Here is a 27614-nt window from a genome sequence, read left to right on the forward strand (position 1 = left end):
ATTACTTATCTCACTCAGTATGAATATTCATATGAATTGCTGCAGATATATTAATGTGTTTGATTACAGTGTGCTGCCCCAGATCCTGCTGGGGATGTTACATAACATACAGTAAATGCACTGCTTTACTTTTCTAGAATTTGATAAAATTCTGAATTCCAAAACATAGTTGGCCCCAAGGGTTTTGTATAAAGAGCTGTGAACTTGTATTTCATTTTCATTTCAAATGGCATCATAGTTCAAGGTCCCTAAAATTGTTTGCTTATCCAATCCTTCCTGGATTTGTGCCATCTTCCTCAGAAGAGAGGAGTGGTAAAGAACTCTAAGAACTCTACCAAGGAAGGCCTTATTGGAATGTGACCATCCAGTTCAAGGCTGGGGGGTGGGGCGGGGGGAGGACATTTCCTTGCCCCTCCTGCCCCACCCTGATGTTTGTGATGACTGCAGAATGCAGAAGCAGCCACATGTTGAGGGTGGTAATGGGCACTGTTGAGAAGAACAACAGATACAGCAGGAGAGATGAGGCTCACATAAGAGTAGAGGAAGAGCTACTTCCTGATATTTGGGAGCCAAAGGAGGTGGAGACAACTAGAGAGCTGAAGACACCCTGGAGGCTGGGCACACATTTCAGATCACCCCAGGGAGAGAAATCCAGGAGCTAAGGTTCCAGTGATTTTGCTGGCAAAGGCCTCATCCAAAGAGTTTTCGTTTTCATTCCACTGCTGCACACAGATGTCCTTGATTGACCTTCTCTAAGCTGTTGGCCTAGAAAAACTCATTACATATTCACAAATATGCCTTCCTATACCAAGCTCTTATGATGCCTCTAAAATGTGACTTGACTCACCAAAGTTTGACTTATGTATATTTCTTTGAATATATTTGTGTTCTTAAACCAAGAACAGCATTGCTTGGATGGATTTGGGAATAAAGATACATAATTGATAATGGGGTTGAGACTTTAGGGTTACCCACACTATAGAAATCTCTCCCTACCATTGATTTTTCCTTATGGCAAATCCTTCTATATGCCCATTTAAATCTCCTCATGTTTTCCCCAACTCTGAGAATTCTAGATGTACTCATTCTGAGATAATTTAGATTAGAAAGGTCTTGATACCAGAATGGAGGATTAAACACAGGAAACAATGCCTTTGGTATGTATACTATCAGGAGCAAAGCAAAAACATCTTGTTGAAATTGCAGGGGAGAGAGAGTCTGAAAAGAATCTAATGAACTAAGGAAGGTAAATAGAAATTCAGTAGTCATCTGTTTATTACTAATTTAAGATATGGAAAAATATCAATTTTTGCTTTATTTAATGAATTGTCCTTATGGTTTTATTAGTGAAAATATTATATATTATAAGTGTTCATAGATTCTTTCCTGACCTCAGCCCCCTAATCCTATTTTCCCCTTAACATGTTAGATTCCTCAACCATGAATTCTCCTTCTACAAGATTTTTAGGAATATAACTCTCAAGATAAGGGATTAATTATTGTATTTTATATCTTTAGGTAGAAACCTGCCCACTATTCCCAAATAATATCCTTTGCTTTCGTAGATGAACCTGCTTACCTTAGGCTCAGCCTGCCAAATGCAGTTTGACTTTACTAGTTCATTCTGTTTATTCAAATCTCTAATTAAATATAAACAATGACATTCACTGGGTTAGAAATGCTATTTAAAGGAAGAGCTTTGGTTTGCTTTTATATTTACCTTGCTCATATTGGAAGAGAAAGGGAGGAAGTATAGAGGATTAAGACCTTCAGATTATAAGCTTTTCATTATTGGTGGGACTGGGGTGGGGAAGATGATTATCTGGTAATTTCAGGAAAAGTGTTTTTAGCCTGAGTTATCCAGATAATTGCTTCAGTTCTCATTGTAGTAAGCCATGGTGCATTATATTAAAGTAAACTAAAGTGATTCTCTCTAAAGAGTGAACAGAGCTAGAAAATTTTTAACAGCTTTAATATCTTTAATATCCTGAACCTATTTGACTGCTGAACCATAGCAGAGTCAATTCAATAATTTCAGTCTTTCCTGGTTCATGATGGTCACCACTCACCAAAGGACCTGTATGGCTTCTCATTGATTGCTGCAGTAGTCTGAACAGATTGGCCTGGCTGCAGCCTAGTGATTATAGCTGGGTAGACAGGGGACAGTGTGCATGTGTGTTTGGGGAGGGGACGAGAGGAAGGAGAACGTGAGTGCCAGGATGTAGTTTAGTGTTTTCCAGATTTGTTTCCAGGCTTCTTAATTTGGAGACAGTAGGAGAGATTTTAAGAAGGTCTGAAATCCTCTTAGTAAACCTGTTTTGGGATTAAAAAAAAAGAAAAGAAAGATCAGCCTGTTTGGTTCTGAACCTTTGGTCGTTAGTGATAATTGATTCATTTATGTGTGTTAGTTATGCATTTGTCAAAGCATGACTCCTGACAGCTTAGTTATGATAAATTAAACATGATGCTCACATAAATTCTGCACTGCTTTTTATCCATATGCTAAGACCTGCCTGCTGTTTTTGTGTCACCTCTGTAATGTGTGGTTGGCTTTGTAGTGATTTCATTATCAGCCCTTTCCCCTATGGCTAAAGCTATTTGCATAACAAGTATATCTGGTTCAAGTTTCAGCCAGACTTCTGTTTTGTCGGGAGGCTGCATTCAGAAGCAGCCTTTTGATAAGATAACAATAATTTTCCATTGTCAACTTTACCTTCATCCTAATGGATGTCACTTCTTTTTTTAAATTCAAACTAATTTCAGGTCTTTGGACTAAAATTCAAAAATACTTCCCCAACCATTAGCCAAAAGGTATCTATGAACTATGCTTTTTCATTTTGCCTCTAAAACTTTTAGAGTTTTATTAGGAATTAGATTCAAGACTTCATATTCAATGGCTCTTGAGCTGATTATGGAGACAATAAAGATGGATTTCTCTTGGTCAAGGACAAATCTCCCAAGAGCATCATGGCTGCTCCAGCTTTGGACTTGATGACTTAACTACGTGGTTGCCTGAACACACACTGTTTTCCTGGGTTGGCTGGCTTGGCAGCTAAGCGTGCAAGTGTATCTGTTTCCAAGTGAGCATCGTGGCCAAGCCCTGCCATTTAGTCATGAAATATGGAGGCAGCGTTTCCTATCCTTCCAAATGACATTCACAGGGCTGTAAGCATTTGTACCTGAATGTTAACAAGGTGAGATCACTCTAAGCTACAAAACCGCTAAAACTGATGGGCATTTGCATCAATTTATTCCTTAAAAATTGAAACTCAGACTTGGAACATATGCTTTTCTCTAGGCCTGAATGTTTATAAAGGAAACTATTTTGGGGTGGTTGTTTCCTTGACATTGATTATATTCCCTTCAAGGCAACAATTCTCAGCTGTTCACCGTTCTCTATTTTGTGTTTCAAGGCAGCTTAATTCCATGTGGCTTTATAATGTCAATGAACGACATACTTGGGATGATGAATATCTTAAATCAGTGATTGGTTAAGTCCCACAGATATTCTTGGCTTTTTAAGTCCTGTTGGATTCTCAGGTGGCCATGCAAAGGGTTAATACTTCCTGGAGTAGCAGGATACAACAACCTTTATTTACGTTACTTCACAAATTGATAATTTTAATTAAAATGAGCTGCTGGTATCTCTGATGCGGGGTCGGTGAGCCGAGGAGTCGAAAGAAAGATTTCTTGAACTCTCAAGATCTGGTAGTAGTGCTCTTTTATTTAGAGAATAGTGTGGAATAGCATGGGGACAGGGCCCATGGGCAGTCAGAGCTGCTGCGGGCATGGGCACAGGACCCATGGGCAGGCAGAGCTGGTGCGTGGGGACAGGACCCACTGGCAGTCAGGGCTGCTGCTGCTGCCCCGAGTTGAGGGTTAGGGCTAATTTTATAAGGCATGGGTATGTGAGTCATCTCTTTACAAGACAAAGGAAAGAACATGGAAAAAAGTTAAAGTGGTATCAGTGCAGGTGGGGTCTGGTCATTGGATGATCCCATGACTTTTAGACAAGAATCAAATAGGATTAAGTAAAGGTCAGAAGCCACCACCCTAAATCAGTTACATGAGATTGCCAGACAGCAACCAACCCAAGTTCTTGCCTTCCCCATTAAGAGTTTCTAGGGACAAGGTCATCTCTCTTCTTCTTCCTGGTACAGAGAGGGAGGCATCTTTACAGATAGAGGTTTCCCTTAGAAATGTAAATGTTTCCCAACAAAGGGGCAAGCAAATTCCACTCCTCGGAGCCTGCCTCTCATCTGTAGTTTTAAAATTAACCAGCCTAAAATCCTCATCATCTCCAGTGACAGACTCTCTCCATTTTAGATTTATTTAGCCAGTGATTAGCTATTATGGCTTCTTAAATTAATTAGCATCTCTTGGGCTACAGGGAGTTAGTGAATTAATAAAAACTCATGGAGAAGCTCAAAATTTAAAAAATAAAATTCTAATTTAAAAACTCCCAACCAAATTCTACTTTCCCCTCTTAACATATATTGATCAATATACTTATAAATGCAACCCAGCTTCTTCCTCATTTTGAAAAATTGGGGATTTTTTTCCTTACATGAGAAGAACAAATAGAGCTAGCTCTCTGAAGGGTGTCTAATTTAGATTACCTAATGGATCATTTAAGGACACCAAGGGCCCAGTGTGACCTCAGTTATACCCCGCTTATAAACTCAGCCGATAAAATCTGATTTTCTCATGGTGTGAATCAAGAAGTGGCTCAGTGTGACTTGAAGTTTGGAACATAGTGCAGTGTCCACGTGTACCTGGAATCTACTGTTGTCCTACGAACTGGGGCAGTGAGGGGTTTAGCCTCATCCAAAATAAGCCAACGGCATAGTAAAGTGGGTAATCCAGACTCTAGTCAGTGTATTCTGTTTATTTCCCATCAAATGCCGGTTTTAGATCTTGTGAGAAACCAGATCTGTAGCATATGTCATAGATTTCATATTAGTGCTTGTGGCACATTATGTTAGGTGACTTTTAAATAGGGTTAGTCTAAATGATATCTGTACCATTTACCTCATATGGGCTTTTCTTTCTTCTATTTCTTAAAAATCATACTTGAATTTCATAATGTAAATCACAAAGAATCTGTGGTTGAAGTAAAGAGAAGTGGTGTAAACCTCTCTTGTGCTGTCTGAGCTCTGCCCTGTTTGTGTCCCTGCACACGATGTGTGGAGGTTGTGGGGTGGGGAGGTCGGGGCGTGACTCACGCATCCACCCACAGTCTGTCCACCTCTGCTCCTCCCCAGAGTGCTGCTTACCTGGCTTATCTCAAGAAGAGGCAGCCATGGAAGAGCAGTGTGTGCATTCAGCTGTGTCACTTTCTAGCTGTGCAACCCGAAGGAAGATATTTAACCTCTCTGACCCTTGGTTCTCATTTGTCAAATTGGGGCTGAGAATATCTGCCTCATAGGGTGACTGTCAGGATTAAATTATATAATGTGTATGTGGAACCTGACAAATAATAATAATAACTAGCATATGTAACTAACTCATGCCAGGCTCTGTTGTCTACATGTCATATATTCACTTAATCCTCATAATTATTTGAGGTAGTTCTAATATTATCTCCATTTTACAGAAATTGAGGTAGAAAGATGCCAAGAGTTCTAAGACCACAGCTAATAAGTGGTGGAGCTGGGATTTGAACCCCAGAAGACTTGCTTCGGAGTTCATGCTCAGCCGGCAGTAACTATTTTTATTACCCTTTGTACTTTGTCCATACCACTATCCTGAAACTGCTTTTTGGCAATGTTACTAGCTCTGTCTCCTTTTCTCTGCCATTGTGGTATGCGCAAAAACAAAAGCAGAATCATCCCATTCCCCCGTGGATTTGGCTGAAAATCAGTAATAAAATCAGGTACAACTCCAAAAGGAGACATTAGAAAAGAACCAAGCTGGGTCAATAAGGAATTGCAGATGAGGTGGCACACATATTTATGCTGTATAAAGGTCACTAGCGTCTTACCATATCAAGCTGAAAACATCACCGCTATCTGGACAGTTGGACATGTTTTATTGGGAAAACTATTTTTCTCTTTGTTTCTATGCTTCTGCACTAGTAGGTTCAGTAATAAATATGTGAGACCTTTCGTTTGGAAGAAAAAGTGTCAATGACCTTCTCATCCTTGACACCTCTGGAATATTTCAATCTGCTGTCCACATTCTCTTTATTTAGACCTCAACTCACTGACTTCCACAGCTCAGGCCATTCCCTCTCTCTCTCTCCTCCCCTCCCTTCTCCACAGCAATAGCACTACCCCCCCAAACTTGACCTGAGAGAATCAACTTCAGTAGGAGTCAAAACAGAAGCAACGCCTAGAGTACCTTCACTTCACTCCACAGGCAGCCCTACCTTTCCCACCGATCCCAGGACACACCTTATCCAGGCTGAGTGCCTCTCACTCTGCTGTCAGCCAGCTGCAGGTTTCTCCACGGGGAAGGAGCAGTGGGACAGGGAGTGGATGCCAGGACTGTAGGAGGCAGACAGACTTACACTGCTTGGCAGCTGACTATGGGAGAAGACAGGTGCTACAGAGAGGGAAGAGTTAAACATGACTCCAGTGTTTACAGCATGGGAAAGAGTCTTTTTAGAAAACACAGTGATGTGTCACTTAACAGTGGGCTATGTTCTGAGAAATGCATTGATAGGTGATTTTGTCATTGTGCGAACACCACAAATTGTACATACCCCTACCTAGATGGTTTAGCCTACTATACACCTAGGCTATGTGGTACTAATCTTATGGGACCACCATCATGTATGTGGTTCACTGTTGACCAAACATGCAGTTCATGACTGTATGTGTTGGACAGATTAAGAATACAGGATGTGAAGTCAGGTTTTATTCTGGCACTGCCACTTAGGTTTTTGACCTTGAACTAATTATTTAAACTTTCTGAGCCTCAGTTTCCTCGTCTGTAAAATGGGAGGACTAATACTTATATAATAACCACTTGGGATTAAGATCAAGTCAGCTGTGATAGAAAATCCCAAATAACTGCTACTTAAATGAGGTAGACTTTTATTTTCCTCTCAGGTAAGGTAGACTTGGAGTTAGGCCACATATGTACTGCTGGTCTGGCAGGACACATGGCAGCCGCCCAGGCTCCTGTCCTTGTGCTGCCGCATTAAGTACAAGGGCCCAAGGGCACCTCATGGGCCAAGATGGCTGCTGTAGCTCCAACATTTGCATGTTTATTGCAGGCAAATGGAAGGAGAGAAAAATGAAAGTTTTCTTACTTTCTAGCAGTTTCATACTACATAGGCTTAGCTACAACCTAATCACATGGCCACACTTCACTAAAGGAAGCTAAGAAATGTAGTTTTCTAACAGGGCAGCCATGGGCCCAGGTCAGTACCAGGGCTCTATTCCTAAGTAGAGTGGAGAGCTTATAGACAGGTAGTAGTCTGCAATCGGGCTACTTTATAGAATGTTGGAAGAATTAGGTGAGATACAAACTAAGAGGTCAACAAATGCGAGTGATAAAGATGAATATTATAACTAACAATAGTGATGCCATCAAAAGAGATGTGAGAGTCAGGAAGGAGAACCATGGGGCCCATGGAGTGATGAGTCATGGCAGAAGTGAATCTTGAGGAGAGGTGGTCATGATCCTCACCAAGGTTGATCTGTGGCCTGGGAGAGATGGGGAAAATAAGGACAAGGTGGGAGCATGGGGTGGCCAGGTCGACACCCCTCCTGGGTCTTCTCCCAGGAGCTGTGATGTTCTTCTGGTTCAATACTAAGCCTCCAGCTTCCTGCCTGCTCCTTCATTCCTCGGCCACTGTAGTTTGCACTGTGGAGTTTCCGTAGGCTCTGGTACAGAAGAAAATCGGGATCTGGGTCAGTAAGAATTTTAATTAAAAATGTAAATGAAGGCTGTGTCACCAGTACTACATTCTTCCAGCCCACTGATGATTTCTGGCAGGGATAAAAATAACAGACATAGCCCTTTAGCACTAATGAGGAAAGGGCTTTTTTTTTTAATGGATTCAAAATTTATAACAGTTATTTTAAATATAATGAGTCGTCATAGATTCTTCTGGTCCTCCTTCTTCTTTTGGGTGTGTGTGCAGCTTCTGTTGACCTCCCAGTATTTTAATTTGGAACCTTCTAAGGTCATCAGATGCATGATATAGCTGTCATATCAGGTTAGTGAGTGGGGGACAAAACCCCGTAATTGATTTTTGATGTGAAGGACTGTTGAATGTTTTTTTGAAAGAAGAATTTTATTTGAAAGGCTATATTTTAGTGAATAATGGGAATTCTTGCCTTTAAGGGAGACCCAAACCTTAAACACTTAGGCTCAAGTAAGGCTCCTCACACATGTGTAAAAAGCCTGGCTTTGATCATCCCATGTTATGGGTTGAACTGTGTCCCCTAAAACTTTGTATATTGAAGTCCTAACCTCAGTATTTCAGAATGTGACCTTATTTGAAAATAGGGCCATTGCAGACGTAATTAGTTAAGATAAGGTTGTACTGCGGTAGGGTGGACCCCTAATCCAGTGTAACTGGTATCTTTATAAAAAGGGGAAATTGGGACACAGACGCACACACAGAGAACGTCATGTGAAGATTGAAGTTATGCTCCTGCAAGCCAAGGAACTACCAGAAGCTAGCAGAGAGGCCTGGAACAGATCCTTCCCTAGCACCTTCAGAGGGAGCATGGCCCTACCAATCTTGAGTCCTAAAGTCAGACTTCTAGCCTCCAGAACTGCGAGACAATAAATATGTGTCGTTTAAGCCACTCAGTTTGTGGTACTTTGTCACAGCAGCTCTAGGAAACTAATACAGCTTGTGACTCGGTGGTTACATGACCTGCAGTCATTTGATACCTCCAAGCCGCTGCTTCCTAAGCTGTGGGTGAGGATAGCAATGGCCACGTGTCTCCCGGTCAGATTGAATGTAACATCCTTTGAATACAGTACAGCATCATGACAATGTCGAGTGTTAGTATTATACCATAAAGCCGCAGTGTATTTTCTTTCCTTGCTTCCTTCTCTCCTTCCTTCCTTCCCTTTCTTCTTTCCCTTCTTCCCTCTCTCCCTCCCTCCCTCCTTCCTTCCTTCTTTCCTCTCTTTCTTTTTTCTTTTTAGTTAAATAAGTCTCCAATCTTAAGGGTTTATATTAAATTCCTCCTCCCAAGCCTACTGCCCAATAGTAAAAGAGGGATATTTTTGTAATTGTCAATGATCTGGTCTTTATCGAGGACTTCAAGAACAAAATAAACATTCTTCACTAAAATTTCTTGGTCACATGTGCCTCTCTGAGAGGAACAAATTACAGTAGAAAGAAATAGCAAATTGGTGGCACCTTGTATCTCAGCACTGACCACCTGATCCCTGTCCTGAAATGCTGTGTTAGAAGGAGATGAGGCTGCATCTAGGATGAGGGATCGTGATCACTTAGTGATATTTGCTATGAGCCTGAACTGAGGCAACTGTAACTTATACATTTGTGAACCTAGAGTTCACTTTTCTTAATTGTGACCAGGTTCTCTGCTGTGTGAAAATCTTTGTTCATGGCAAAACTCACGTCACCAAGGAAAGCAAAGAAAACTTAACGCTCAACTAAATCAAGTGTAGCCTAAAAGATACCTGAGAGTTAAAATAAAAGTAGTTGAATAAATTTGGGGTTGTCTGTGTGAGGAGTACAGATAAGAATATTAACATTAGGATTTATTTAAAGCTTGTTATGTGTCAGACACAGTGAAATGCACTTTACGTGCATTATTTCAGTGACTCCTCATGGCTGCCATATGAGGCAGGTTACTATTCAGATGGGAAGCTGAGCTTCTTAGAAGTTAAGTAACAGCCTGAAGTCTCATAGCTAGACCTGCTAGAAACTGGCAGAGCCAGGATTGAAACTCAGGTCTGCAACATCGTCCAGTATCTCTGCTGAGGTTCATGATGCTGCGGTGTATGTGTGAGTGTGTGTGTTTAATTGAGGTGAAATTCACAAAACATAATATTTGCCATAAAGTGACCAATTCATTGGCGTTCAGTATATTCACAGTGTTATGCAACTACCACTTCTATCTAGTTCCAAAACATTTTAATCATCCCAAAGGAAGCCCTATACCTATTGTGCAATTACTTCTTATTCCCTCCTCCCCTCCAGCCCCTGGCAAACACTAATCTGCTTTCTGCCTATTCTCCCTCTATTGATTTACCTATTCTGGATATTTCATATAAATGGAATCATAATAGGTGACCTTTTGTGTTTGCCTCCTTTCACTTAGCATAATATTCTTGAGGTTAATTCATATTATAGTGTGTATCAGTACTTTATAGCTTTTTATGGCTGAATAATACTATATTTATGGTTTTGAGGCAGAATGTCAGTGACCACCCTTTCACCCTCCTCCACCTGGAGATATGAAGTCTAATGCTCGCATACCTCCTCCGGTTTCCCTTGTCAGTCCCCCCATGGTGCCATGTGTGACCAGGCTGTTGAAATACCAGGTGCTCTTTCTTCTTCCCTACCTATACCCATATAAGTAAGGAATGTTTGGACATAGTCTTCTGCCTCCCTTGATGTTTGGGACCAAAGCACCCAGAAGCTCTAGAAGTGGGAGCACTAGGTATCCTAGGATATGTGGTTTCCCCAATCTGCTCCCGACTTAGGGTGGTAGTTTTGTTATCTAGGTTCTTTTGAGTGCCCGGAATATTCCATCATATGGGTCTCTGTTATTCCTTGGTGATGATTCAGCTCGGTGCTGCAACTAGAGTAACAGCTTCCAGTTACTCTCCCTGGTTCTACAACTACAGTCATTGCAAACCTTCCTCCATAAAACAGTCAGCATGATCTTTCTGAAACCCCAAACTGATCAAGTCATGCTCTACTCACAATCATGCTATTGCTCCTCACTGCTTATAGGCTGTGCCAGCCTCTTTAAAACATAGGGTCATTCAGGATCTGGACTCTGTCTGTCTATGCAATAATATTCTCTCCTCCATACTGCCTGCACATTCTAGCAAAATTGAATAAGTGGGATTTCCCCTAACTCCCCAGAGAAGACTCAGAGGCCCTTTCCCTCATGCTTTCATGTCAGCTTGGTGTATTTTACAGTCCTTCATAACAAGGAGGGGAAAGGGGAGAAGGTCCAGCCATCCTGAAATTATTTGTTTGTGTATCTTGTCTCCCCACTCAAATTGTGAGTATCTTTTCTGATACTCCCAGAGAATATATCTTTCTTGCTTTGTATCCCCAATACCTGGCAGAATTCCTGTCACATGGCAGGGGCTCAGTAAACATGAGTTCCTTTTGAACAACCAAGAATTCTAGAAAGGAGGTGATATCCACAAAATTATACATAGCCTATGATGGACCTGGCTATAAGTTGGATGTTAGGATTCATGATCTTTGGACAATCTCTCCTAACCACAAACGTAATATTAAGGAAGAGAATGTGGGATGGGAAAAGTGGTCCAACACACTCCCCTAACACACATAGATTTTCCCAAAGAAAAAGTAAAATTTTAACTGTCAGAAACATGATAGGATTGTTAAGAGTTAATGATGACAGCTACATGGTTAGCTGTGAACTCCTTTTTGTTTGCTTTGAATATAAAAAAATGATGTCAAAACAAATCCTCTCTGGCAGTCTCAGTGCTTATTCCTCTCTAGCAACCTATGCCTGTTCCTCCCCATTTCCCTCATCCTATTTCCTCACTACTCCTCTAATTTCCCCCTACCACTTCCTCCATCGACCTGGTTCAGAAGTCCAGGGAAAGGTTGAAGAGGAGCCATTTCTGAACCCAGGATTAAGAGAAACAGCCATGTTCTCGTAGCTCATGATGTTTCAGGACTATGGTCAGTGACGTGACATTCTACAGAGCTGGCAATTTCCTTCTAATGTAAACTTTCCCATGCTAAGCCTGCTTAGAGGAATATGCAGGTGTGGTGGGTGGAAATCAAGGTGTGGTGGAGTTTGAGACCTATGACCTAAACTTTGCTTCCCTCCTGTAAAATAAGAGCAGGGTCACTTCTCACAGGTGTTAATCTTGGCCATATACATTAGTAGCTTAATACATTCTTCACATCAATAGATGTTACTAAAGAAAAATAATTTAGAATAGTGGTAAACAGAAGAACTTTTGGATAAATTTGAATTTGAAGGACTTTTGCCTTTAGATGCAAGAGATTTGCTGTCCAAGGAGGCTCTTTAAGTTTAAACTTTTCCAAACACATAACAATGACACGTTACATATACAAAGAAAAGGCCAAAAACATATTACTAGGGAAGGAAGGAAGGAATCTAAATATTGTGACAGATCAAAATGGAACAAAAAACACAAAGTACTCAGCGGGGCTGAAGTCACAGGTCTGCTGGGATCAGAAGCAAGCAGTGGGGGCTGGGAGTTCGGCTCCTGTGGATAAGAGACTAAGAGGGCTCCAAGCAAGACAGAGTCTAGTGTTGGGCTCCTACTTGAAGCCAGTATCTGGAGTGGTTCTCCTAGACTGGGGAAAAGAGTGGAATAGAGGAAGGGTCATATGATCCTGTGTTCTAACTATATCAGTTTCCTCTGTGTTCTCCATCACCTAGGGTAATGCTGACCATCTCCCGAACTATGGCTTTTAGCCAGCTTCTGGCTGAGGGTGGTAGAAGGATATATAAGCAACTAGATCTTCTGCTGCCACAGTGATGGTTTCTTCCATATATGTAATAAATCCATGGGTCAGGAACACAAAATGCCATTCTAAAACCTGGCTCTGGGCTAGAGACCCAGAGAGCCAGGAAGACACAACCCAAAAATTACAAGACTAGGAGGGTGAGCACAGAGGTAGTGAGAGGGAAAGGGAGAAAAAGTCCTCCTCCTCTTCCTCAAAGTGAGCCTACCAACTGAAATTTCAAAACACGTGCAGAAATTTAAAGCTAAGAAAGACAACCCATGCAAATAACAAATGAAGCATAAATTCATTTGAAATGAAATTAATTTCATGGAACAGTCTGAAGGAGTAAAATAACTAACTATTGACTGTAAGAAGGAAAACTATTTGGGATAAGATATGTAAAAAATAATTAAACCATCATAAAATTGGGGGAGGGGCAGTGTTCAGTGGCTGGTTAAGGCATGCGTAGGTTCTTTTCTCAAAGAGAGGGTAGAGGAGCTGGCCCCATGGCCAAGTGGTTAAGTTTGCACACTCCACTTTGGTGGCCCAGGTTCATGGGTTCAGATCCCAGGCACGGACATACTCCACTCATCAGCCATACTGTGGAGGCATCCCATGTACAAAATAGAGGAGAGTTGGCACAGATGTTAGCTCAGGGCTAATCTTCCTCAAACAAAAAAAAAATTGGAAGATTGGCAACAGATGTTAGCTCAGGGCAAATTTTCCTCACCAAAAAAAAAAAAAAAAGGATAGAACTATTGGAAAATTTATAGTTAAGCAAATATGTTAATCATGTAATCACTAAAACTAGAAAACAATGTCTAGTTTCTAAACCAACAGAAGGAGAAAAGGGCTGTTGAAAACTTTGTCAATCCAACAGAAGGCAGGAAATGAGAAAAAAATAGGGGAAAAGGATGATAAAAAGAGATTTCTATCTATATGACAGTGCTTTTGAATTATCAGGCAGTCAGTTTTCTTCAAGATATCTAGTTCACAGTGATATTTAACAACTGATTGTGTGGGGTTAGGGGGCTGATTTGTATCGTTTACAGATTTCTATGGTGTAAATATTTTCATCATGGCCAATTTCAAGCTACTAATATCACATCAGTCAATTTGTTCACAAAATTCCTGAAAATGTAACAATAATATCTAGGGAGTTAGTGTGTGCTGGCTCCAGCACATCACTAAATAGACAGGCTTTTCTCCATAGTCTTCACACTACATAAAAATTTTGACAATAAAACAAAATTTTTTTAAAAATCAGATTATCAGATTCTCTAAATTTTACTTCTCTAACTGAAACTATAGGGAATTTATTGGGAAAACAGGAGTTGGTGGCATTCTGTTATTAGAGTATTTATTATATGGTTATGGAAGGCTAGTGATTTATGATCCTTGCTAGCAAAGCCAGATCAATACAGAGATAAATGTCCTCAGCACAATAGAATTTATATCATCCACATGATAATTGACCACTGTGTCATATGTTCCATCCTTCACCTCGTTATCTGATATAACAAGCAGGAAGTCTAATATGTATGTGGTTTGTTAATGCACACTAGTGTGAAACCCACCGCCCATCTAAGCTGTTCCCTGTCCTTGGCAACATAGTATACAGTTGTCTACCTCCAGTAATGGGATCCCACAAAGAGAATCAACCACCTTTTTAAATACTAGACATCTCCTGTTAGAACAGATCGGAGAAATGCCTGAGCTGGCATTACTCACTCTCTTCCTTTCACTTCTCCTTTCCTCCCAGTTGTGGGTTCCTACTCCTTTTTTTCTTTTCTTTTCAGAGACAGGTGACTTGTTCTAGAGTGAGGAGGGTGGGTAAATGGTCCTGAAAAAGCCTTTCTTGTCACTGATTTGCTTCTATGAGTATATTTGGTAATGCATTCATTCCACATCACCTATCTGTGCATGTCAGAGTTATATTGGCTTAAAGCTCAGGACACACCATGGTACCAGAGCAGGGAAGCAGCGTATTCCCTGGAGAGAGAATAGGGAGAATGAAAAAGGAAAACAGAAAGCTGACCATTTAGAAACCTGTGCAAAGAATTAGTTCACTAGCAGTGGGAGTAGGAGCTATCCCAACCCCCAACTCTTTTCACTCTCAGCCCCTTGGCAACATTTGTTGTCTGCAGTGTCTGTACTTTGCTTAGCAAGGGTTAATCAGAGGGCCTATTATTCAGCAAATTAAAGGCTTGGCTGCCTAAGAGTTCCTTTTAGAAAGGATTAGGGTCTCTGATGAGGCTTTGATGTAATAGATGGAGCTGTTCTGCTTCTTCATGTTAATGGAGGAACATTAAGGACTCCCCAGGCTCTCTTTGGCAGTCGGTGTCTTTACTCATTCCCTTGCCTAAAAAAGAAAAATATTTTATCTTATGAAAATTTAGTGCTTGAACATGGCCCTGGATTGACATCCCTCGGGAACGAAGTGTTCATTTCTTGTTCTAAATGCACAAAGGCAAAGCACTAACTGGCTTCCTTGGGTGGCAGCTTCCTCAGGAAGAACCATCTCTCCAAAAAGCAGCAGAGGCAATCATTTGGGCCTTGTGGTTCATTGCCCTTGGAAATTTTTTTTTGCTCAGAAGCTGGGCAGAAGGATGGCAGGTGATAGGCATGGTGGTAGTTTGTGTCCTCAGGAACATGAACTGAGGCAGCTAATAGCTGAGCAAATCTTGCTTTGCAGAAGACATTTACAACTACTTATTACCTGACAATATTTTCTCCAGGCTTTTCAGTAGTGGTTAGGTTGTTAATCCAAATTTGACTTAGCTTATTTTCCCAGTTTGATTTCATACCATCAATAATATTCATATAATTTGCAATCAGCCCGAGATGTGTTTAGTCAATTTAAGTCTTTACCAAAAGAACAGACATTAAGGGAAAGGTGCTAAATGTGGGCAGACACAATGCCAGCAAGACTATTGAAGCTCTAGGCCATTATCTTTCCTCTTAATCTAATCCTCCTCCCACCTCCATCTCCACTGGCCTCGAGTTAGTTGGAATCATTATTGTCATCATTCAAGAGGCAAATTTGACTGTGCTCTTGTTTCTATGCCCACTTGTGTGATGCACCAGTCCTCTTCCCACCCTCTCCCAACTCCCATCTTTCAGGTTAAATTGCTCCCTCCTTTGAGTTTTTGGATTCACAAGCTAAACTTTTTCAGCAGTCTTCTTTCCATTCTTTGCAATGAACAGCATATGGTAGCTTGGCACCCCGCCTTTCCTTTCCTTGGTGGATGCCAGCATCTGGGCACTGCATTCAGCATGTTAGGAATCAAGGGACTTGACTCTATAAAAATTCACTAAGTTGCTGGTAAATTTAGCCCTGCATTAAGATCAGGGAGCACTGTTCCTCGTTGCATCAGCCACTCAGGGAGAATTCTTTTTGCTAGATGGTTCTTTGATACAAGACATCGGTTGGGATGAAGAGTGTTACAAGAAACAGCCATATGAAACTCATGGCTGTGTTTACTGGAGGGAAATAGTATTCATTACATTATATGGAGTTGTTTCTATGAAAACCCAGGAAAGCTATATATCTATCTCTAGTTTCCTTACAATCTTCATCATCATCATCATCATATCATCATAATTATCTAAGCACCTGGTCTGTTTTTATGTCATGGATTTTAAGAAATATAGAATACACTGCATTTTCCCTTCATATTGACTGCTAAAGAACCCAGAGCCAAATTTCTGGCCACCTCTAACAAAGTATTTTATTTAGTATTCTAATTTCTATTTTTGTTACCTAATTTCTTCATTTCATTTTTCTCTTCTACTTTTAATTATTTTTCAATTAACTTCTTAAATCTTTTTTTAAATTGAGTTCATAATAGTTTACATCATTGTGAAGTTTCAGTTGTACATTATTTCTTGTCTGTCACCACATAAGTGTTCCCCCTCACCCCCTGTGCTCACTCCCTACCTTCCTTCCCCTGGTAACCACTGAACTGTTTTCTTTGTCCATGTATTTGTTTATATTCCACGTATGAGTGAAATCGTACGGTGTCTGTCTTTCTCAGTCTGGCTTATTTTGCTTAGCATAATTCTCACCAGGTCCTCCCATGTTGTTGCAAATGGGATGATTTTGTCTTTTTTTATGACTGAGTAGTATTCCATTGTATATATATACCACATCTTCTTTATCCAATCATCAGTCAGTGAGCACTTGGATTGTTTCCGTGTCGTGGCTATTGTGAATAATGCTGTGATGAACATAGGGGTACCTATGTTACTTTGGATTCTTGATTTCAAGTTGTTTGGGTATATATCCAGTAGTGGGATAGCTGGGTCCTATGGTATTTCTATTTTTAGTTTTTTTGAGGAATCTCCACACTGTTTTCTGTAGTGGCTGCACCAGTTTGCATTCCCGCCAGCAGTGTATGAGTGTTCTCTTTTCTCCACACCCTCTCCAACATTTGTTATTTTTAGTCTTAGTGATTATAGCCATTTTAACAGGTGTAAGGTTGTATCTTAGTGTAGTTTTGATTTGCATTTCCCTGATGATTAGTGATGTTGAACATCTTTTCATGTGTTTATTGGCCATCTGTATATCTTCTTTGGAAAAATGTCTGTTCATATCCTCTGCCCATTTTTTGATCGGGTGTTTGTTTTTTTATTGTTCAGTTGTGTGAGTACCTGATATATTATGGAGATTAACCCCTTGTCTGATAAATGATTTGCAAATATTTTCTCCCAATTGGTGGGTTGTCTCTTTGTTTTAAATCTAGTTTCTTTTGCCTTGCAGAAGCTCTTTGGTCTGATGAACTCCCACTTGTTTATTTTTTCTTTTGTTTCCCTTGTCTAAGAAAACATGTTATTTGAAAAGATCCTTTTAAGTTTGATGTCAAAGAATGTATTACCTATACTATCTTCCAGGAGTTTTATGGTTTCAGGACTTATCTTCAAGTCTTTGATCCCTTTTGAGTTTATTTTTGTGTGTGGTGTGAGATAACGGTCTGTTTTCATTCTTTTGCATGTGGCTGTCCAGTTTTCCGAACACCGTTTGTTGAAGAGACTATTTTTCACCATTGTATGTTCTTGGCACCTTTGTCGAAGATCAGCTGTCATAGATGTGCAGTTTTATTTCTGGGCTTTCAGTTCTGTTCCATTGATCTGTGTGCCTGTTTTTGTACCAGTATCATGCTGTTTTGATGACTATGGCTTTGTAGGACATTTTGAAGTCAGGGATTGTGATGCCTCCAGCTTTGTCCTTTTTTCTCAGGATTGCTTTAGCAATTCGGGGTTTTTGGTTGCCCCATATGAATTTTAAGATTCTTTCTTCTATTCCCATGAAGAATGTCACTGGGATTCTAATTGGGATAGCATTGAATCTGCAGATTGCTTTGGGTAGTATGGACATTTTTACTATGTTTATTTTTCCAATCCATGTGCATGGAATCTCTTTCCATTTCTTTATGTCATTATCAGTTTCTTTTAGTAATGTCTTATAGTTTTCATTGTATAAGTCCTTCACCTCCTTGGTTAAATTTATTCCTAGGTACTTTATTCTTTCAGTTGCGATTGTAAATGGAATTGTATTCTTGAGTTCTCTTTGTGTAAGTTTGTTATTGGAGTATAGAAAAGTAACTGATTTTTGTAAGCTGATTTTGTATCCCACAACTTTACTGTAGTTGTTAATTATTTATAATAGTTTTCCATTGAATTCTTTAGGGTTTTCCATATATAAGATATAAGATCATGTTGTCTGCAAAAAGTGAGAGTTTCACTTCTTCCCTCCCTATTTGGATTCCTTTTATTCCTTTCTCTTGCCTAATGGCTCTTGGCCAAAACCTCCAGTACTATGTTGAGTAAGAGTGGTGATAGTGGGCATCCTTGTCTTTTTCCTGTTCTCAGAGCAATGGCATTCAGTTTTTGCCCATTGAGTATGATGTTGGCTGTTGGTTTGTCATATATGGCCTTTATTATGTCGCGGTAATTTCTTTCTATCCCCATTTTGTTAAGAGTTTTTATTGTAAATGGCTATTGGATCTTGTCAAATGCTTGCTTTGCATCTATTGAGATAATCATGTGGTTTTTACTCCTCATTTTTGTTAGTGTGGTGTATCATGTTGATTGATTTGTGGATGTTGAACCATCCCTGTGTCCCTGGTATAAATCCCAGTTGATCGTGATGTAGATCTTTTTGATGTATTGCTGTATTCAGGTTGTCAATATTTCATTGAGGATTTTTGCATCTATGTTCATTAGTGATATTGGCCTGTAGTTTTTGTGTTGTCCTTGTCAGGCTTTGGTATCAGTGTGATGTTGGCCTCATAGAATGTGTTAGGAAGCATTCCATCTTCCCTAACTTTTTGGAATAGCTTGAGAAGGATAGATATTAAATCTTCTCTGAAAGTTTGGGAGAATTCTCCAGGAAAGCTGTCTGGTCCTGGGCTTTTAGTTTTGGGGGTGCATTTGATTACTGTGTCCATCTATTTACTTGTGATTGGTCTATTCAGATTCTTTATTTCTTCTTGATTCAGCTTTGGGAGATTGTAAGAGTCTAAGAATTTATCCATTTCCTCTAGATTGTCCATTTTGTTGGCATCTAGCTTTTTGTAGTATTCTTATAATCCATGTATTTCTGTGGTATCGGTTGTTACTTCTCCTGTTTCATTTCTAATTTTATTTATCTGAGCTTTCTCTCTTTTTTCTTTGTAAGTGTGGCTAGGAGTTTGTCAATTTTATTTATCTTCTCAAAGAACCAGCTGTTGTTTCATTGATCCTTTCTACTGCCTTTTTTTTTTTTGTTTCAATAGCATTTATTTCTGCTCTGATTTTTATTATTTCTCTCCTTCTGCTTACTTTGGGCTTTGTTTGTTTTTCTTTTTCTAATTCAGTTAGGTGTACTTTGAGTTTGCTTATTTGAATATTTTTTGTTTGTTAAGGTGTTCCTATATTGTGCTGAATTTCCCTCTTAATATGGCTTTTGCTGCATCCCATATGAGTTGGTATGGTGTGTTTTCGTTTTCATTTGTCTCCAGATATGTTTTGTTTTCTCCTTTAATTTCTTCAATGATCTGTTGGTTGTTCAATAGCATGTTATTTAGTCTCCACATCTTTGTCCTTTTCTCAGATTTTTTCTTGTAACTAATTTCTAGCTTTCTAGCATTGTGATCGGAAAAGATGCTTGTTATTATTTCAGTCTTCTTAAATTTATTGAGGCTTGCCTTGTTTCCCAACATATGGTCTATTCTTGAGAATGTTCCATGCACACTTGAGAAGAATGTGTATTCTGTTTTTGGATGGAGTGTTCTATATATGTCTAAGTCCATCTGGTCTAGCTTTTCATGTAATTCCACTGTTGCCTTGTTGATTTTCTGTCTGGGTGATCTGTCCATTGATGTGAATGAAGTGTTGAGGTCCCCTACTCTTATTGTATTATCATTAATGTCTTCGTTTAAGTTTGTTAATAGTTGCTTTATGTACTTTGGTGCTCCTGTGTTGGGTTCATAGATATTTATAAGTAATATGTCTTCTGGGTGGAGTGTCCCTTTAATCATTATACACTGCCCCTCTTTGTCTCTCTTTACCTGTTGTGTCTTGAAGTCCACTTTGTCTGATACAAGTATTGCAACACCTGCTTTCTTTTGTTTGCCATTAGCTTAGAGTATCATCTTCATCCCTTCACTCTGAGCCTATGTTTGTCTTTGGAGCTGAGATGTGTTTCCTGGAGGCAGTGTGCTGTTGGGTCTTGTTCTTTAATCCATCTTGCCACTCTGTGTCTTTTTATTGGAGAACTTAATCAATTTTTGTTTAGGGTGGTTATCGATATAGGAGGGCTTAATGCTGCCATTTTATCACTCAGTTTCCAGGTCTCCTGCATTTCCTTTGTTTCTTGTCCTCTGTATTTTGGTCTGCCAATTGAATTGCGTGGTTTTTTATGTTGTGTTTCTTTGTTTTCTCCTTGTTTATTATTTGTGTCTCTCTTCTGCTGTTTTTGTTTAGTGGTTACCATGAGGTTTGTATTCAAAATCTCATAGAGAAGATAGTTCATTTTCTGATGGCCTCTTATTTCTTTAGACTAAACTGATTCAGTCCCTTTCTTCTTCCCCTCCTAAGTTGTTTTTCTCACATCTTATTCCATCTTGTATTGTGAGTCGGTGGTTAAAATGACAGGATTATCTTTGTTTTTGGTGTTTTCCTTCCCTTTATCTTTAATGCTTTACTTGAGTATTTACTAACCTGTTCTGATGTATAGCTACAATTTTCTGATTTTGTCTACCTTTTTATCTCCTTACTCCATGCTTTGTAATCCCTTTCTCTCTCTTTTTTTCAGATAGAGGGCCTTCTTGAGGCTTTCTTATAGGAGGAGTCTCGTGGTTACAAACTCCCTTCGCTTTTGTTTGTCTGGGAAAGTTCTTATTTCTCTATCATATCTGAAGGATATTTTCACTGGGTAGAGTATTCTTGGCTGAAAGTTTTTGTCCTTCAAAGATTTGAATATATCATTCCACTCTCTCCTAGCCTGTAAAGTTTCTGAAGAGAAATCTGCTGAAAGGCTGATGGGTATCCTTTGTAGGTTATTTTCTTCTGCCTTGCTTCTCTTAGTATTTTTTTTTGTGATTCACTTTTGCTGGTTTCACTACTATATACTTTACAGTAGGTCTTTTCACATTGACATATTTAGGAGTTCTGAAAGCTTCTTCCACATGGATTTCCATCTTCTTTCCTAAGTTTGGGAAGTTCTCTGCTATTATTTCTTTGAACAAGCTTTCTGCTCCATTCTCCTTCTCTTCTCCCTCTTGAATACCTATAATTCTTATGTTGCATTTCCTCATTGGGTCGGATATTTCTCGGAGACTTTCTTCATTTCTTTTTAGTCTTAGTTCTCTCTTCTCCTTTATCTGGAGCATTTCAACATGTCTATCCTTGATTATGCTGATTCACTCCTCTATGATATCCACTCAAGCATTCAGGGAATCTGTATTTTGTTTTATCTCTTCCATTGTGTCTTTCATCTCCAGTGTTTGTGATTGATTCTTCTTTATAGTTTCAATCTCCTTTGTTTTGTTTGTTTGTTTTTATTTATTTAATTAATTAATTTACTTATTTTTTAATTGCAGTAACATTGGATTATAACGTTATATAGCTTTTTGATGTACATCATAATGTATTTTGCATTCTGTATAGATTACATCATGTTCAACACCCAAAAACTAATTATAGTCCATCCCCTCACATTTGAGCCTAATCACCCCTTTTGCCCTCCCCCCTCTTCCCCCATGGTAATCACCAGTCCATTCGCCATTGGTATGTGTTTGTTTGTCATTGTTTTTATCTTCTACTTATGAGTCAGATCATACAGTATTTGACTTTCTCCCTCTGACTTATTTCACTCAGCGTAATACCCTCAAGGTCCATCCATGTTGTCACAAATGGCTGGATTTCATCATTTCTTAGGGCTGAGTAGTATTCCATTGTGTATAAATACCACATCCTCTTTATCCAGTCATCCCTTGATGGGCACCAAAATTGCTTCCAAGTCTTGGCTATTGTGTATAATGCTGCAGTGAACATAGGGGTGCATGTATCTTTATGCCTTTGTGTTTTCAAGTTCTTTGGATAAATACCCAGCAGTGGGATACCTGGATCATATGGTAGGTCTAGTCTTAATTTTCTGAGGATACTGCATACTGCTTTCCATAGCGGCTGCACCAGTTTGCACTCCCACCAGCAGTGTACAAGGGTTCCCATCTCTCCACATCTTCTCCAACATTTGTTTTTCCTGTCTTGTTAATTATAACCATTCTGAGCAGAGTGAGGTGATACCTCACTGTAGTTTTGATTTGCATTTCCCTGATAGCTAATGATATTGAGCATCTTTTGTGAAGTAGCTCCCAAACTCATTGAATTGTTTCTCTACATTCTTTTTTAACTCATTGAGGTGTTTGATGATAGCTATTTTGAATTCTCTGTCATTTAGATTGCATATTTCTGTGTCCTCAGGACTGATTTCTGGTTACTTGTCATTTTCTCTCTGGTCTGGAGATTTAATATAATTTTTGATGCTTCCAGAGGGTGTGGCTCTGTTTTTGCACATCATGGTATTTGGTCTCAGTGACTGCATATTGCAGCTGGGTGGGGGTCAAGAGCCACATATTCTGAGCCCTCTGTGTTCCATCAAGATCCCAGGCACTGGAGCTGGTGCTGGAGCTGGCACTGGGTGGGTGGGGGGAGCAGTGCATTCTTCTGTGTGCTCTTGGGGTTTTCTTGCTCTGCTTTCACTATCTGCTCTCATGGGGTGTTGGGTTGATGAGGTCACCCCCTGTGATAGCTTTCACCCCACTTGAGGGCTTCCCTCTAGGCTGCAAGGGCCCTTGGGGATCTTTGACATTTGACAAATGAACATCCCTTCCCCCATTCCTTCCCTCTCAGAGGCCATCCGTGGTCCCAGATTATAGTCTTTTGGGGAGAGAGTGAAATTTTCTCTTACCCCATTCCACCTTGTCTGACGGGGGCTCCAGCCTCTCCACCCTCTGTCATATGGCTCTGTGGGTCTCTCAGATGTCTTTTATATTGTGTTTGGATGGCCTCTGTTGGAGTATGAGTGTCTTTTTTGTTGTATGGTGGAAAGGAGAGATTACCGAGAAAGCTCACTCAGCCATGATGCTGACATCACTTCTCCCAGAGTCTGCTTGAGTTATTTTTTATCTTGCCTTATTGCACATACATTTATTTATTTAAACATGTGTTACTGTAAGATGCCTTAAATTATTTCTAGAATAAAATGAAGTATTAAAAATCAATCGCAAACACTAATGGTAGGAATGTAAGATGATGCAGCCACTTTGGAAAACAGTCTTGTACGTCCTCAAAAGGTTAAACATAAAGTTACCATGTGATCCAGCAATTCTATTCTTAGGTATATACACCCAGGAGAAATGAAAACGTATTGCCACATAAAAACTTGTACACAAATGTTCGTAACAGCATTATTCATAATACCTTAAAAGTGGAAACAACCCAAATACCCATCAACTGATGAATGGATAAACAAAATATGGTATATCAGTATGACGGAGCATTATTTAGCATAAAAAAGAATGAAATATTGATACCTGCCACAACACAGATGAACTTTGAAAACGTTATGCTAAGTGAACAAAACCAGTCACAAAAGAGCCCAGATTTTATATGAAATGTCCAGATTAGGCAAATCCATAGAAACAGAAAGTAGATTGGTAGTTGCCTGGGACTGAGGAGGTTGAGAGGAAATGGGAAGTGACTGCTAATGGATACGGAGTTTCCTTTGGGGGTGATGAAAATGTCCTAAAATTTGATTAAGATAATGGTTGTACAACTGTATGAATATACTAAAACTCTTTTAATTGTATACTTTAAATGAACTGTACAGTATATGAATTATTTCTCATTAAAGCTATTGTAGAAGTCATTTGCAGTAATTAATCAACTGTAAATTTTATGGAGTAGTTTTTGCTGGTTTCCTTACACTTTTAATTTTCACTTTGTGCCAGATATGCACACTGTAGTTAAACCTGCTTATCTTCAGCCAAATCTGCAGACTTTTTTGGGATTGTGAATCTCCAAGAGTAAGGATGGCCTTCTCCGTAGGTTGCAAATTTCCTCTACATCATCTCGTTCAGTACCTTTTGGTCCACTAGGCAAAGCCTGTGATTGTTCAGCAGCAAGTTCCAAGCCTGTGGGCATAAATGCTGTCATTGTATTTCACTCCTCCTTGTGTTTGCATACCCTGTCTCTTCTCCCTTATGTTATTCGACCTGGTAGTGAAAATAAATGAGTAAGAGTGGTCCTAGAAGTAAGAGAATAAGAGATGTAGCATGACTGCTGGCAAGGAAAGAGAATATTTCAAGAAGGTGGGGCAGGTCATTGTCAGCTATCAGTGAACAGAGAGGTTGAATAGAATGAGAACTAAAAAGAGACCATTGAATTGGTAATTTAAAGGCCTTTAGTTTCTATTGAGAGAGATTATAGTTGGGTAGTGAAGGTAAAAGGTAGATTGTTATGTTCACAAAGATTTAGCTACAGGTCCATCCATTAAGTTTAAGTTGGCCTAAGATTTCACTAGTGATCTTTTTTCTTTCTGTACTGTTGACTTGTCTTCAAGTTTCATAGCTACAACCATCACCTTTCCCCTCCCATTTCCTTGATTCAGACTATGTGCTTCCTAAATGGATTCTCTCCCTCAAATTTTCTCTCTAATGTGGTTCCAATTCATTTTCTAAAGCAAAGGTCTAATTGTGTTATCTTGCTTCTCAAAAAAGCCAGTTCATTGTGGCTGAGAAACAAAACTCAAGCTCACTGGCATGGCTTTTGGTTCTGAATAAGATGTTCCTGGCCAGATTCTCATCCCCATCTCTATTACAGTTGCATTATGCTGTTCCCCATTTGAGCCCTACATTGTACCAATGGGCTTCCATTCCTTCTGTACTCTCCACTTGGAATGCTCCTCCCCTGCACTTCCTGTCAATATCCCTTTCATCCTTTAAGACCCAAGTGTCATCTCATGTGAAACACTTGTTCTGCTAGCTATAATTGTGTACTTCATCTAAGCTACTCTTGTGCTTACACTTTTCAGCCTTGAATTATTGTTATGTCCGTATCTCTTCTGCTACTTGTTTCTAAAGTCCGTGAAAGCTAACATCTCACTCCAGGCATCTTTTCCCCCAAGCACTTGGTGGAATGCCATTCATAGTAAATACCTACTAAGCATTTGAATGAATAAGTGAATTCAATCCTACCTGATTCTCTGAATATTTGATATGTGTAAGTTTGGTATTACCCCAGAAGATAAGTTTCTTATGGATACATATAATGTCTTCTTTGTTTTGCATTCTCCTAGCCCCCACCCCAGTCCTGGGGTAGTCCTGAGCATGTAATGGTCATGCATTATGGAAGTGGTTATTCATTTCTCATAGGGGATGACTGGGTATTGTCCGTTGCTTCCCCTTGTAAGGCAGAAATGCATACAAATGAGAATTATGGATTTAATTCCGGGCAGCATGGCAAGTAGGATCAAGGGAAGGATTAGAATTCACATATCCCCTGGCACTTAAGCCTAGACCAGAAGCAGACCATAACTGTTTGTCAAAATGGAAATTGATTTTTGAATCAAAGAAATTAGCTAGACATTCAAAAACAGGAGTGCCTAAAGGCTTGAACTTGAAAATGCCAAAGTTTTTGCTTTTGCTGAATTGTCAGGGTCTAGAAGCCCCCCTTCTCCCAGAACTTTGAAAGTTCTGATCAGGATATCTATCAAAGAGTAATTTTGTCCTCAGTGGTAGGAATCATATTGAGAAAAAGTAGCTAATTAATGGGCACAGTATTATTCAAGTCTATCTCAAGGAGCCATTGAACATTAACATTTCTTTTTATGGCACTTATCTTGCTTGAAATTGGGTATGCCATGGCTTTCTTCTTCTAATGGACTGACTTACTGTATCCCCACTATCTAGTACAGTGGCTGACCCACATAGCTGGCATTTATTGAGAGCTCACTATATACTACGTGCTGTACGTGGATTATCTCATTTACTCCCCACAGTGACATTATTATCATTTTATAGATGAAGAAACTAAGGCCCAGAGAATTGAATTAACTTGCATATCATCACATATCTCTAAGAACTAGAGTTAGGTTTGACATCAATACTTGGCTTTTAACCTTTATATATTACGCTCCAATACTAGGCACCAAACATTTTTTTTAAATGAATGGGTACATGTGTCATGCTTGAGAGAATAATGGGTTTGGTGATTAAGTATATTGTTTTTTAAATCAACAGAGTATTTTAAATATTTAATATTAATAATAATTTAAGTATAATATTATGTAAATCTCTATTATATTAATAATTAGCATAAAGATTAATATCTTCAAAAAATGGGCGTGCCAGCATATAGGTTATTTTGCCCTGACTCACCCATGTTTTCCATAACTGCTTCCTTCTGGGTTCAGCCATCACTTCCCTCTTTGCTTGCTCCTCATCTTCCTGGGCTACTTCAAACAAATATTTTCTTAATTTCTACCTGAAACTAACACCTCTAAAGGAAGCCACGGCCCACGCCTGGTTTGCTGGCTGAGTCTAGGACTGAGCTGTGGCCAATCTTAGCCCCTCACAGAGGCCCAGGAGACCATGGCTTGGCTGCTGCAGAGGAGACTCAGCAGCACCTGCTGCAGCAGCCGATACCCAGATCCTTGGGCAGTGGCAGCAGTGCAGCCTGAGAGATGGAGCCATCCCAGGATTCTCATTATCCAGGGATCATGCCTTTCCCAACCCTTTGAACCAGAGGGTGAGATTTGAGTTAAGAGTCCAATAACAGTCCAGATTAACAGTCCACTAAACTAGTTGAGACACGATAAAATAATCACTCATTTTTTTCCGTTGCCCTGACTGAACCACATGGCTGGAGGTGCCTGAAGATATATCTATTTAGTTGCAAAGTGCTTTTCCCAACTAAAGAAAGAAACAAAGAAAACAAAGAGGAGTGAAAAGGTGGTAACTTGGGGCCACTGGTTACAGTCCTTAAGACTGCTTTAATCCTCAGACACAAAAATTGGAATTTTTCTTGGCTATGGCATCTCCAGTAGAGGTCATGATCATCTCCAGTCTTCTCCAACTGCCATATGACTCTTTGAAAGCACAGATTAAACAGAAGAAGGAAGTATCAATAGCGATAATAATAAAACAACCACCTCCAACATTGTGCATTCTGTTGGATTCTCCTTGGACAGCTTCTGTGTCCCCTGAGCGCCATCTAGACTTGCTCCTCAGCTCTGGCCTGGTTCTACTTGGTCTTTCTCCTCACTTCGCCTCCTTGCTCAGCATTTTTATGCCTTCCTTCTCCTCCCACACTAATTCTGCTCACTGTCCATGGTATTCTTTTCTTCCCTTGCCCCCTCCCAGCTGTGGTCCCCAGCCTGTCCCCCAGACAAACAGTGCTTGAGGATCTAGAATTTTTGTTAATTACATCACAG

General features: G+C 39.7%; 1 protein-coding gene and 1 long non-coding RNA gene across 19 annotated transcripts in view; one reads left to right on the forward strand and one right to left on the reverse strand.

Annotated features, from left to right (window-relative positions):
* Positions 1-27614, forward strand: part of MYO3B (myosin IIIB) — a 409714-nt gene that overhangs the window by 137447 nt on the left and 244653 nt on the right. The gene's annotated exons all lie outside the window — the stretch shown is intronic.
* Positions 1959-27581, reverse strand: LOC111768924 (uncharacterized). Its single transcript, XR_002801609.2, has 4 exons — positions 27333-27581; positions 7639-7835; positions 6396-6546; positions 1959-2313 (listed from the first exon to the last, which is right to left on the reverse strand). It is a non-coding gene; the product is annotated as an uncharacterized lncRNA (long non-coding RNA).

This window comes from Equus caballus, chromosome 18, assembly GCF_041296265.1.
Source record: "Equus caballus isolate H_3958 breed thoroughbred chromosome 18, TB-T2T, whole genome shotgun sequence".
NCBI classification, from domain to species: Eukaryota; Metazoa; Chordata; class Mammalia; order Perissodactyla; family Equidae; genus Equus; species Equus caballus.